Raw genomic sequence first — 11,286 nt, forward strand, 5'->3', positions numbered from 1 at the left:
ACAAAAAACAAACCCTGGAGAATTTTCAGCAGGTGGAAACTTGGAAGGATGAAAACATGTTTAATACCAGTGTTCTTATGGCCATAGATATGTTTAGGACAGGAAACAGGCCCTCTAGACACTGAAGAAGATCAATGAATACCAGAGGAAAAAATAGACAAGGGACTTACCACTGGATCCAGCGTATTGCACTAAAAATAGAAACAAACATATTGTGGTTGTTGAACATGAAAAACACATGCACCACTGATGTTTACAATAAGAGAGCAGTGACAACGGTTTCCTGGGAATTACTAAATCCCAATTTCTGGATTAAATCTGTTTAATTCTGCTGTACTAGCCTGTCCATAGGAGTCAGACTTTCCTCTAGGAGACTCATAACTCTAGTTGGAAGGAAAACCACTTCATTCTTGCCTTTCATTAGAGGTGTCTGAGGAGAAATCTTAGTTGTATTCCTTTCCCTCCATCTTCTTCACTATTTTTTCTTCATATCTCTTTTGTTTCACTCTCAGCCATCTTTCTTTTGTCTTCTTGCTCATTTCTTACACCCTCTCTCAGACTCTCTCTTATTGCATCTTTGTTTTGGAAGGTGCTTGTAATGATTGTTGACAAAGCACTATAATCTCTTTTAGGAAAATGTTATGCTATCTATTAGGAATTTGAGTGATACATATGAGTTGACATATATACAGGTGACTTACCAATAGGTCCTGGAGATTGCACTGAAAAGAAATTGAAATTGGCATATTTAGTATGGGTAGTAGGATGAAGAATACATTTTTCATTCGTTTTATTCTAGGGTGGGGCTTTGGCAGGTAGAGTAGGGGAGAGGCAGTGGTATCTGTAATGAGAACTAATCCAGCTATGTTAAGTATAGAACAAAGGGGGCACTTAGCATATTCTGCAATATTTCAGCCTGAAGTGAGGGTTTTTCCAGGATCCTGTCAACCTAGAAGACATTAGGGAAAATTCTATACTTTTCGTTCCTGTCAGTAACAGTAGAAGATACCGCCTTTTCAAAGGACTGCTCTTGCACTAAAGTCTTTATTTTTGACCAACTAATATGTTCCAGGATAGGCATTTGGGTAGGACGGAAGCTCTTCTCACTGACTGTTGCTTTGGTGTCTGTGGGCAAAGAGTCAATAAAACCTCAGTTTTTGATGAGAATTTGGCCTTCAGGTGATTTTCTAGCACTGATCCCCTGGTGACCTGATAGAGATTGTAAGTCTGCTATGTTATTTGCCAACATTGCTTTTACTTAAGAATGATTCTTGGTTGGTAAATTGCACATGAACTGGGAGAACTATAAATTCCTGTTAGAAAGCCATACCTTTGGCTTCCCTGAATGTAGTGATGATGTATTTGGGCATGTTTCTGAGATCCCTACAAGTTATGTATATGGAGTTCTTGCAGGAAATTTAGCTCTTGGAGCTTCTAAGCCAGGGCAGCTCCAGTCCTGAGCCAATGGAGGCCAAAGAGAATAGTTCCTGGCTGGCTCTGTGGACACCTGCAGAGACCACTGGGAGGACTACTCCCACCCCAGAGGTATGGCTGGTGCCGCCCTGCTGGCAAGTGTGCCTTGGGTCCTACGAGCAGTCTGGTGCCAGGGGAGGGCTACGATAATCTTCTGAGTCTGCATGGCTAGTTGAATTTAAAACCACCCCTCCTCCAAGTGGGCATTGCACCACCTTTATTCTCCACAGCTCATCAATGCATGGCACTCATGATGGGAAATATTCCGGTTCTGACCCACAAACCATTCCCCCACAAAACTAGAAGATAGCTTACCAGTTCTGAATATCCTGGGCTCTTAGCTGTAGTCAAGCTAGAAATTTAGGTATTTTGCAAAAGTAATTTAATACTTGCTTTGATTGTCTCTATAAAAAAGTGCCCTTGATCCTGGACTAGAACTTCTAGGATTCCTGCCCTTTGGTGTGAGGCTCTAAATCTTTGGACAGATAATCATTTCAAATTTTGTTTTGTCTTTTGTTGCTCTATATATTTTATTCCCCTTTTCCACTCTTAATTTGTGACTCTTTGTATCCTCCTTTCCTCTTTTTCTCAGCTTTATTTACATTCATTTACTCTTCTTTTTTCTCATATCTGCCAATTTACTTAATATTGCCTTCCAATTTTTTCTCTTGATGTTTTCCTTAACTCATATCTTCATTCTCTTTTATACTTTGTATTGCACTTTCTCTGACTTCCTTTACCCATATAAGCCATTTTGTCCCCTGAATTCTAACATTTGAAGTTCATTTTATTCTTTGCTAATAAACCTTTATAACACCCAAAATGAAAGTGGAAGGAACTCAACTACGAGTCAGGGAAACTTCAATTCTAGCTTTGTTATTAACTAGCCAACCCTCTCCCTATTGTTTTGAGAAATGATTCCTGAGCCTCAGTTTCCTCATTTCTAAAGATGAGTATATAACTCCTTCTTCCACTACCTATGGAACATTTGTAGATCCAATAATTTGAGAGTTAGAAAAACTGTAAGACATTATAGAAGTCACTCAAAGAATATGGTAGGTATAAATACAAGACTCATATTCATTTTATCAGATGACTATAGGGGGACCTCAAATCATATTTCTTTACTTTTATAATTAAAAAATTATTAATTTTTAAAGGAATACTATAATTGAGTGTGTGAAGCTGTAATTGTTTGCTGTTACTTTATGAACATGTAATTTTGGAAATCTCATCTTGGAACCTAACCATTACTTGTAATGTTTCCATGGAAAAATGCATTAGAGAAAGTTGCTAGGTGTTGGTGAAGATAGATTCTGTCTTAGAGAGAAATTGTCAGAGCAATTAGAAATGAAAAGTAACTTAAAGTTTTCATTATTTTACAAAATGAAGATAATCTAATAATAACAATTATTTGCACAGAAGGCAAGAAGTTTATGTGCCATATTCTAAATCTTTATTATATACTAGAGGCCCAATGCATGAAGATTCATGCAAGAATGGGCCTTCCTTCCCCTGGCTGCCAGCACCACCTTCACTCTGGCTGGAGCCACCTTTCTGCTCTAGCCCAGAGCCCGCCTTTCCACCTTCCCATGCTGCCCAGAGGCTCTGAGTGGCTGGAGTGGTACAGGACACTTGCATTAGTCGCCATGGCGCTCAGCGCCTGCGTGTGCAAATTAACCCACCATATTTGTTGGGTTAATTGGCATACTCACTCCTGATTGGCTGGTGGGTGTCGTGAAGGTACGGTCAATTAGCATGTTACTCTTTTATTATTGTAGATTGGCTCTAAAGAGCTAGATTATATACTTAAGTGGTAATGGCTCAGAAAGGACCATCCCATGGGGGTCTTATTTTCAGTTCGTATTTCAGCTTCAGAGTGAATATTTTTTTAAATGTGGAACTTGGGAAAATCCAAGCTCTCAGAATTCTGGGTAGGGGAATGAGGCAGTGGAATCACTTGATACTGGAGTCTGTGGGAATGAATCATTGAAATAAAAATAGAATGACATTCTAAGCATTGTAAAGGATCAATAGACATAGCTGAGACTTAGGTGACTTACCAATGGTTTTCTGAGTGAGCTCTAAAATAAATAAATAGAAGGGAAGAGAAAAGAAGTAAAACAAATCAGTAGGTGCTTTAAGGCTCTGGGGTGTGCTGCATTTGGGTAGCGGGGTGTTGACTCTTACTGGGATACTCAGGCAATCTCATACATATAAGGGCCTCCTCTTCTGATGGGCCACTAAGAGGATAAGTAGCAAAGGTACTAGGGAGAGGGCATACATTTAGTCCATTTAAACCCTTGTAGAGGATTGAAAAAGACCCCCTCTCCATTTAAACTTAATTTTCTTCCTTTCTCTCATGATTTCACTTATGTCTATCTCACTCTGTTTTTAAAAGCCCTTTGCGTAATATTGATAAGGCACTGGAAACCTTCTGCAAGGGCTCATCTTCCACTCTACAGTTTATGTTTAGCAGTGGGATGTACATTCACAAGCTCATCAATGACTTACTGAAATGCTAGGTAGAAAGATACCAAAAGGCCAAGAAAATGTGAACCTCAAAGCCTGGAAATCCCAATATGAAATCAGGGAAGGATCCCTACAACGCTGCTGGAAATTAAAATGTTCCACAGTAGAGAATCAGTGAACTTACTTATAGGTCCTGTCGCTCCAGCTGAGGAACCAGAGAGGGAGAGAGAAGGAGATAGACAGGTTAGTATGCGTCACCACTGTGAAGGAAATACCCACCCCTAACACTCACTCTGGAGGAGATGTCAGAATGGAAATCTGAGGGAGATCGAGGGTTGCTTGTATTGCAGTCCTCGGACAGGTGCCAAGGAGCACAGTGTAGGGGACCTACAAGAATAGAGGCTTCCCCTATTTTAAATGATGGTAAAACATTTAAGAGGAGTGGGAAAGATTCATTCCACACTAATTTGTAATAACTCTTCTCTTCTTACATTTTTTTTCTTCCTGTGCCTCCCCTCCCCCGCCCCCATTCCATTAGGGACTTGTTATTTGAAAAGTGGACCCTGCTTGTTGAGAGAGCATTATGAGTGCTAGGAAGGTCCTCTTCTTTCTATTTTCTTAGGTTGGCCCATGGGCTTTGCTTTCTCTCTACTCAATGCAGAGATCCCGTTAAACTGTGTCATAGGAATGCCAAGGGTGTTGAGAAATGTGGTACAAAAACAGGTAGGTCACTCCTAACCTTGCAGGTCAGAAATCAAAGGAACCAGAAGGGGGAAAAATTGATACTTACGAATAGGCGCTGAAAATTGCACTGAAATACAAGAGGAGAAAAATCAGTGTGGTTTTATATTAACAGAATTCTCATGCCACCAATATTCTCTTTAAAGAATCTGTGAAGCAACTCAAGCAGAGGGAGAACTATTGCTGCAGCACCTGTAGTGTGCAAACCATAACCCTCCCACCAGGTCACGTCACTCACTGTTCATAGTAAGTGAGGAATCAGACTGAAGGTTGTCAGCTCTTCTTCGCTTCCATCCCTCCTCTCTTCCCTGTCCACCCCGCAGCTGTCTCAGAGGGTAGAGATTCTTTAGGGTCGGGTAACATGTCAGTTTATCTCCTTTTTCATCCCCACTGCCTCCTTTGTCTTTATTATGCTTTATGCTTTTGCCTTTTCCTAGAATAACCTATTCTTGACCTTCCTCCCAGCTTAGAAAAAGCCAACTAATAGCTGTTTTGATTGTCTTGGTAATTATTTTAAATAAAATTATTTAGCTTTCCCTTGTCTTAAGCTCAGTGACAATTCAGGGCTTTTTTTTTTCTTTTTTTTTTTTTTTTCTGATGATTTGGGCAATAGGAGGTGTCAGGAGATTCAACTGTAACCAAGAGGCATGAATGGGAAAGCCTACAGCTATAGAAAAGGAAACATCTAGAGTGAGGAGATGGCCCCATATCCCACAGAAGACCCAAGTATGTCAGAATTAAGAAACAATAAAGGAACTCACTTATGGGTCCAATAGCTCCAGCTAAAATAGGACAGAAACAAGACAATTAGAATGGTTCTTTGGCACAGGAGAATACAGTATGCACTGCAATTATTTTTGGGAAAACATCAGAAATGTAGGCAACAGGAGCAAAATTTCCATTCCATTCGAGGAGCAAATAGGTTTCTTCTTTCATCCTCACCCTGGGGGACCACAGTGGCTACTGTGATCTGACAGGGGAGCTGCGGGGTGCAGGGTGGCGGTCCTTCCCCGGGGGGCGGGTGTCTGCGTCTCTGCAGATTACACAGGCTGCCGCCTTTCTCCCAGCGGGGCTCATTGGAACATGCTTATGAAGACTCGCTAGCCTCTTCTGAAGCAGGCAGTGGGAATTTCTGTGTCCTGAGGGTGGTGACCTGGGCTCCCTTATTCAACAGAGTGACTTGGCCTGAGTGTCTTAGTATAAGAGGGGATGGAAACTGGACTCCAGACCTTCGAAGGGATGGTTAGTGGGTGGAGGCACTAGACCCACATGGATCTTGTTAACATGCAGATTCTGGTCCAGTAGCTCTGAGCATGGCCGTTAGGCTGAGATTGTGCATTTCTGACAAACTCCAGGGTGATGCCCGTGCCGATTTTGGGGCCTACTTTAAGCAGCAAGGCCACAGAGCCTGGTAACACCTCAGGGTGCATGTACATTCCCATGTGCCACTGGCTTTCTTTTCTAGATCCACTGCCTCTCACTCATCCATCACTCTTTTTTTCCCTTTTAATTTTATTTATATTGTCGACACTATTACAGATGTCCCTGATTTTCCCCCTTTGTCCACCTCTATCCAGCCTTGACCCCCTCCCTCTGGACCTCACCACACTGCTGTCTGTGCCCGCTGGCTGTTCTCTCACCTTCGTTCATCCAGTCCGTCCCACCCACCTCCCCTCTGTTTCCTCCCAGTGCTTCTGCCAGAGATGTTGGCTGTGATGTCACTTAAAATGCTGCCAGGATAGGTCTTCCAGGCTGACCCATTCACAGCAGGGCATGTGCATTCCCCACACCCATCCCTGACAGCTGGGGACCCTCAGTCGGGGGAGGGGGGCTTACTGCCCTCTTCCTCCGAGTGCTGCTGGGATTTTCAGCAGGAAGCTTTCTGGCCTTTCTGTCTAACCCTTATTCTTAGCACTTACTTTTGCTGTTCCATCTCAAGATGGTGAGAAAATTAAAACATAGTACTTCCTCACAGAGGCCCCAGCTACTAAGGTAACAATGGGAAAAAAGAAGGGGAACGGAGCTGAGTGTTTGCAGGGAAATAAAGACATCCGGGAACAGGACTCTCACATCCCGGCGTGTAGCGGATGAAAGCGCAGAAAAGTACTTACTTATGGCTCCTGCCGTGCTGGCTGCAACACAAACACAAAGAGGGAAGTCAGAGGGGGCAGACGGAGGGTGTGCGCACACTTCAAGCCTCCGCACCTCCCAGATTGGCAGGCGGCAGTGAGAGGTGCGAGGCATGTTCTCTCCTTCCCCTGCGCGCCTTACTGTTCCGTTACCCGCGGGGGCTCTCGCCCTCCCTGCGGCTTTCCAGTTTCCAGCCCCACCTGCCCCTGGTCTGGCAGGCTACTCTGACCTGCCCAGGAGGTACACATCCCGCTCTCCCCACGCTTGCTTGCTGACACCACACCCTGGTCTCAGCCCGCCATGAAGGAATGTAATACAATTTCTTAAACTCTCACAGTGGCTCCTGGTGCTGCAGACCTAATATTTTAGTACTGAAACCTGGGATATGCTGAGGGAGCCCGTGGGGACCCCCACTCCCAGCGCAGCCTTCTCCAGACGGCAACGCCGTTCAAATTTCTGGTAAGAGTCACTGCCCTTGACTCTCTGATTTGTGGGCTTTTGCCCCATGAAAGTCCTGTGCATTGGGCCAGCGGGCCCACTCTTCCGGGACCAGGTGCCTGGCTACCCGGTGTTGGTGGGACGCCCTAACATAGCGGTCTGCCTTCCTCTTCTCTCTGGTGCTTGTTCGATGGTTGGGACTCCTTCCCTTCGGACCTCTCACCGCCAGGATGGGCTTCTTACTCACCTCTCCCCTCCCACCACACCAACCCATTATGGGGAACCAGCACCCCTTTGGGTTGCCTCTTACGGAATCTTGACCGCCTCAACCTCACAGCAAACACAGACCCAGATGGCTCATTTTCTACTGCAACACGGCTTGGCCCCAGTATAAACTGAACAATGAGTCTGTCTGACCTAAAACCGACACTTTCAATTTCAGTACCTCAGTGACTTAGACAACTGGTGCCAGGGCACCCGGAAGTGCTGGGAGATTCCCTATATCCGGCCGCCTTCCTTCTCCACAGCCGCCCATCTCTGAAGGACTGACAGCTGACCAAATTCCCCTTCTTCATGCTGACCCTTCCTCCGTGTGGACTCTCTTTGACTGAGCTGATCATTCAGTCCCAAGACCTACTGCTCCTCTCTTACTGACCATTCTCTCCTGCAGTCTCCTCTCCTCTCCCCTCTTTCAAATAGAAAACCACAATATTTGTCTCTTGAATAATTAGAAAAATCTACCCTCAAGCTTTAAAAAGAGAGATTGATTTTCTTTTGTAATACAGCTTAGCCCCAATACCATTAAGTCTGGCCTACAAATGAATCTCTAAATTGTAGCACTGCTCTCCAATTCAATTTGTTTTTCAAATGTTTAAAGCCCCTTTACCAAGATAGGGATTTAAGGGAAACTTTCCTCACGGTCCTGGCAAACGGCTTGCCTCTCACAAAGGCAGAACAGCCTGCTGCCCCCCGCCCCCCGCCCCCCCCCCCTTTCTCAGGGAGCAGCAGCCACAAGACTGCGGACGCCTGTTTGCAGAACTGCAGGCACCTGCCTAACAGTCCCGCACTACCGGGAGCGGAGCTCGTCATCACCCAGACCTTAGCATGCCCCCTCGAAGGAAAGGCACACATGGAAAGCATGATAAAGAAATGGTTTGGGTCTGTTAAGGGCTGAGAAATTTTGGGACACATTTTATCCAATAGACAGCCTCAGGCCTTCGGAAAAAGTTACCAAAAACTAGCCTTAGGACCCCAGATTCCCACCGAGCAACTGGTAGAAAAGGCTTCCCGTGTTTGTAACACCAGAGGAAGAGCAAGAAAGCCATCGATAGGAACAAGCAGCTCCATTTGAAGCCACGTGTCGCCTCAAGGGCGTTGTTGCTTCCTCTGCCACGAGTTTAGCCACTGGAAGAGGGCCGTTCCAGGGCTGGAAGGTCCCCAGGGCCAGAGCCCGCCCACACGATGGCCTTGAACCGATGGGGCCCAGCACTCCTGTCAGCCCCCACTCAGGGCATCACCACGGAAGGGATGGCCAAGGCTGGCCCTCAATGTGACAGGTAAGACAATGAAATTGTTTTAGACAGGGGGCTGCTTACTCTCTCACCAAGGCCTCTTCCTTCCAAAACCCATGTGATCACTGCGGTGAATGGGCATCGTCAACGCTACCCTTTCACTCTGCCCCTCAACTGCAGCCATGCCTTTCAGAAGCTACAGGGAGGGATACAGCCCCTCCTCTTGTAAGGAAAGAATGTGGTGATTTTGAATCCAAGTGGCTGGCAAGCCAGTGGGGCCTGCTCCCTCCTCCCTGCCTCTCATAATAAAGGCTGCCCATAAGGCAGTCACTATGGCAGACTTAATGAAATCACTCAGGGCCCTGACGAAAACCCAGCTCTCTTCCTCTCCTGCCTCACGGAGGTCTTACAGAAATTTACCAACTTAGACCCCACCTCCCCAGAGGGAGCCCTTCTTCTGAACACCCATTTTACCTCCCAGTCAGCCCCCAACATATGCTGCAAACTCTGAAAAGTAGACACAGGTCCACAAACCCCTCAAAAAGACCGCGTTAACCTGGCCTTCAAGGTCTTTAGTAATAAAAATGAGGAGACCCAAATCCAAAAACAAAGGAGAGATCAGGCCAAGGCTGAGGCCCAGAAGGAGGCCTTTCAGCTCCCAGCCACTGTTCCCACAAACCCCATACAGAGTGCCTGTCCTCCAACCGAGGGTAAGTCAGGGGCTAAGCCTCTTCTGGGCCCACGCTTCAAATGCAACAAGGAAGGACACTGGACCAAGTCCTGCCCAAACCTGAGAGCCCCACCCGAGGTGCGGAAGGGAAGGCCACTGGAAATCAGACTGTAGTCTGACCCCTCCAGGTCGGACCTTGGCCAGTCCAGCTAGACTGCCCTCTGGATCAAGTTAAGAGCTCCCAGACCTCCTGGGACTGGCCACCAAAGACTTATACTGCCCAGGCCCTGACAAAGCCCCACAGACGTCCATCACCAGAACAGAGCCTCGAGTAATGATTGTGGTGACAGGTCACCTGATCTCCTTTTTAATTGACACTGGGACCACTTATTCTGCCCTCCCTGAATTCACTGGGACCCTTGTCCCCTCCTCAGGCTCTATTATGGGTTAATAGATTAGTCTCACAGCCATTGGCTGCCTCACTTCTACACTGCATCTTACTAAACACTCCCTTTATCCACTCTCTTCTCATCCTACCTTGGTGCCTGACCCCTATCCTAGGGAAGGATATTCTCTCCAAATTTATTGCCTCTATCACACTAAGTTCCCTTGAACCTTCTTCCCACTTGTCAGCCTCAGCCTCCTCCTGACACCCACCCCCAGCCCTAAAGCTGCCCCCTTAGACCTCTTACTGGTGGACCTTGTCATATGGGGCATCTTGATCAACACCTATGAAATTTTACTCTTGAACTTCAACCCTCTTTCAAGTGCGGGCAAGCTATACAGTTACCCAAACAGCCCACTTCTCAAAGCCTGTTCTGTTCTCAGCCTGGCCTACCATATCAGCAACCTTCCCAACAACTGACAACTCCCAGTTCTGTCCAGGTCAACCTCTTTCCCGTGCTAGCTATTTCCCATGGCAGAATAGCAACCCACAGTTACAATCTAACTGCCGTCAACTCCCCTCCCACGGCCTCATACATTCTAAATTTTGGGTAAAGACTCCCAAAGCCTATTTCTTTCACACGGACAGATCCCAACACCAATACATCACAGCAGCTAATCTGGACTGTCCTGCCACAAGGATTTAGGGACAGTCCTCACCTATTTGGTCAGGCCCTAGCCTCAGACTTCCATACCTCGACTTAATTCCCAGCACCCTCCTCCAATATGTCGATGATCTTCTGTTATGCAGTCCTTCTCTAACTCCCTCCCAACTACACATCCATGCCCTTCTCAATTTCCTAGGTAATGGAAGGGGCCAGTAAATTAGCTTATAGGGCCTTAAAAATCCAACAACAACTTTCAGAATCCTGGGGCTCCTGGCTACAGAATCTAAACTGGGCCTCCTGGCTTCTACCTCTATCAGACCCTTCTAAAGCTCTTCCTGGAACTCATCTTTGGCCTGTGTATCCTAAGAGCCCTTTCTTCCTTCCTCCAAAACCACATTCAGGCAATTGCCAACAGATCCATAGGGGAAGTGATGCTATCCCAGACCTACACTAGATACCATCCTCTCCCTCAATCACCAACTAATTAGGGACATCTCTACATCCCACCTAAGCATGAAGAAGTTACAGAAGAATGAGATTGGCCTCCCTCATCAACCCCAGCTTAGAGAAGCCCCAGTTTACATGAACCCCAGCTTACAAAAAAAGAAAAAGAATCTGGAATTTAGGCATATTCTCTACCTTCCCCTGCACTCAGTACTTTTCCAATACCCCCTGCTTGGGGCTCTCAACCTCCCTGTGGTATTCCTATTATTCTCATTTCAGGTTTTGCAAGACATGACTAACAGATTCCAGTTTCCAATCTTAGCCCGCTGTGAGAGAATGTAATAAAATTTCTTAA

At 45.9% G+C, this 11,286-nt stretch overlaps 1 protein-coding gene across 1 annotated transcript in view; it reads right to left on the minus strand.

Moving 5' to 3' along the window:
- The window catches only part of TSBP1 (testis expressed basic protein 1), a 73,408-nt gene that overhangs the window by 32,546 nt on the left and 29,576 nt on the right, over positions 1-11,286 (minus strand). The window lies entirely within an intron of this gene.

The sequence above is a fragment of the Eptesicus fuscus genome, chromosome 10 (assembly GCF_027574615.1).
Source record: "Eptesicus fuscus isolate TK198812 chromosome 10, DD_ASM_mEF_20220401, whole genome shotgun sequence".
NCBI classification, from domain to species: Eukaryota; Metazoa; Chordata; class Mammalia; order Chiroptera; family Vespertilionidae; genus Eptesicus; species Eptesicus fuscus.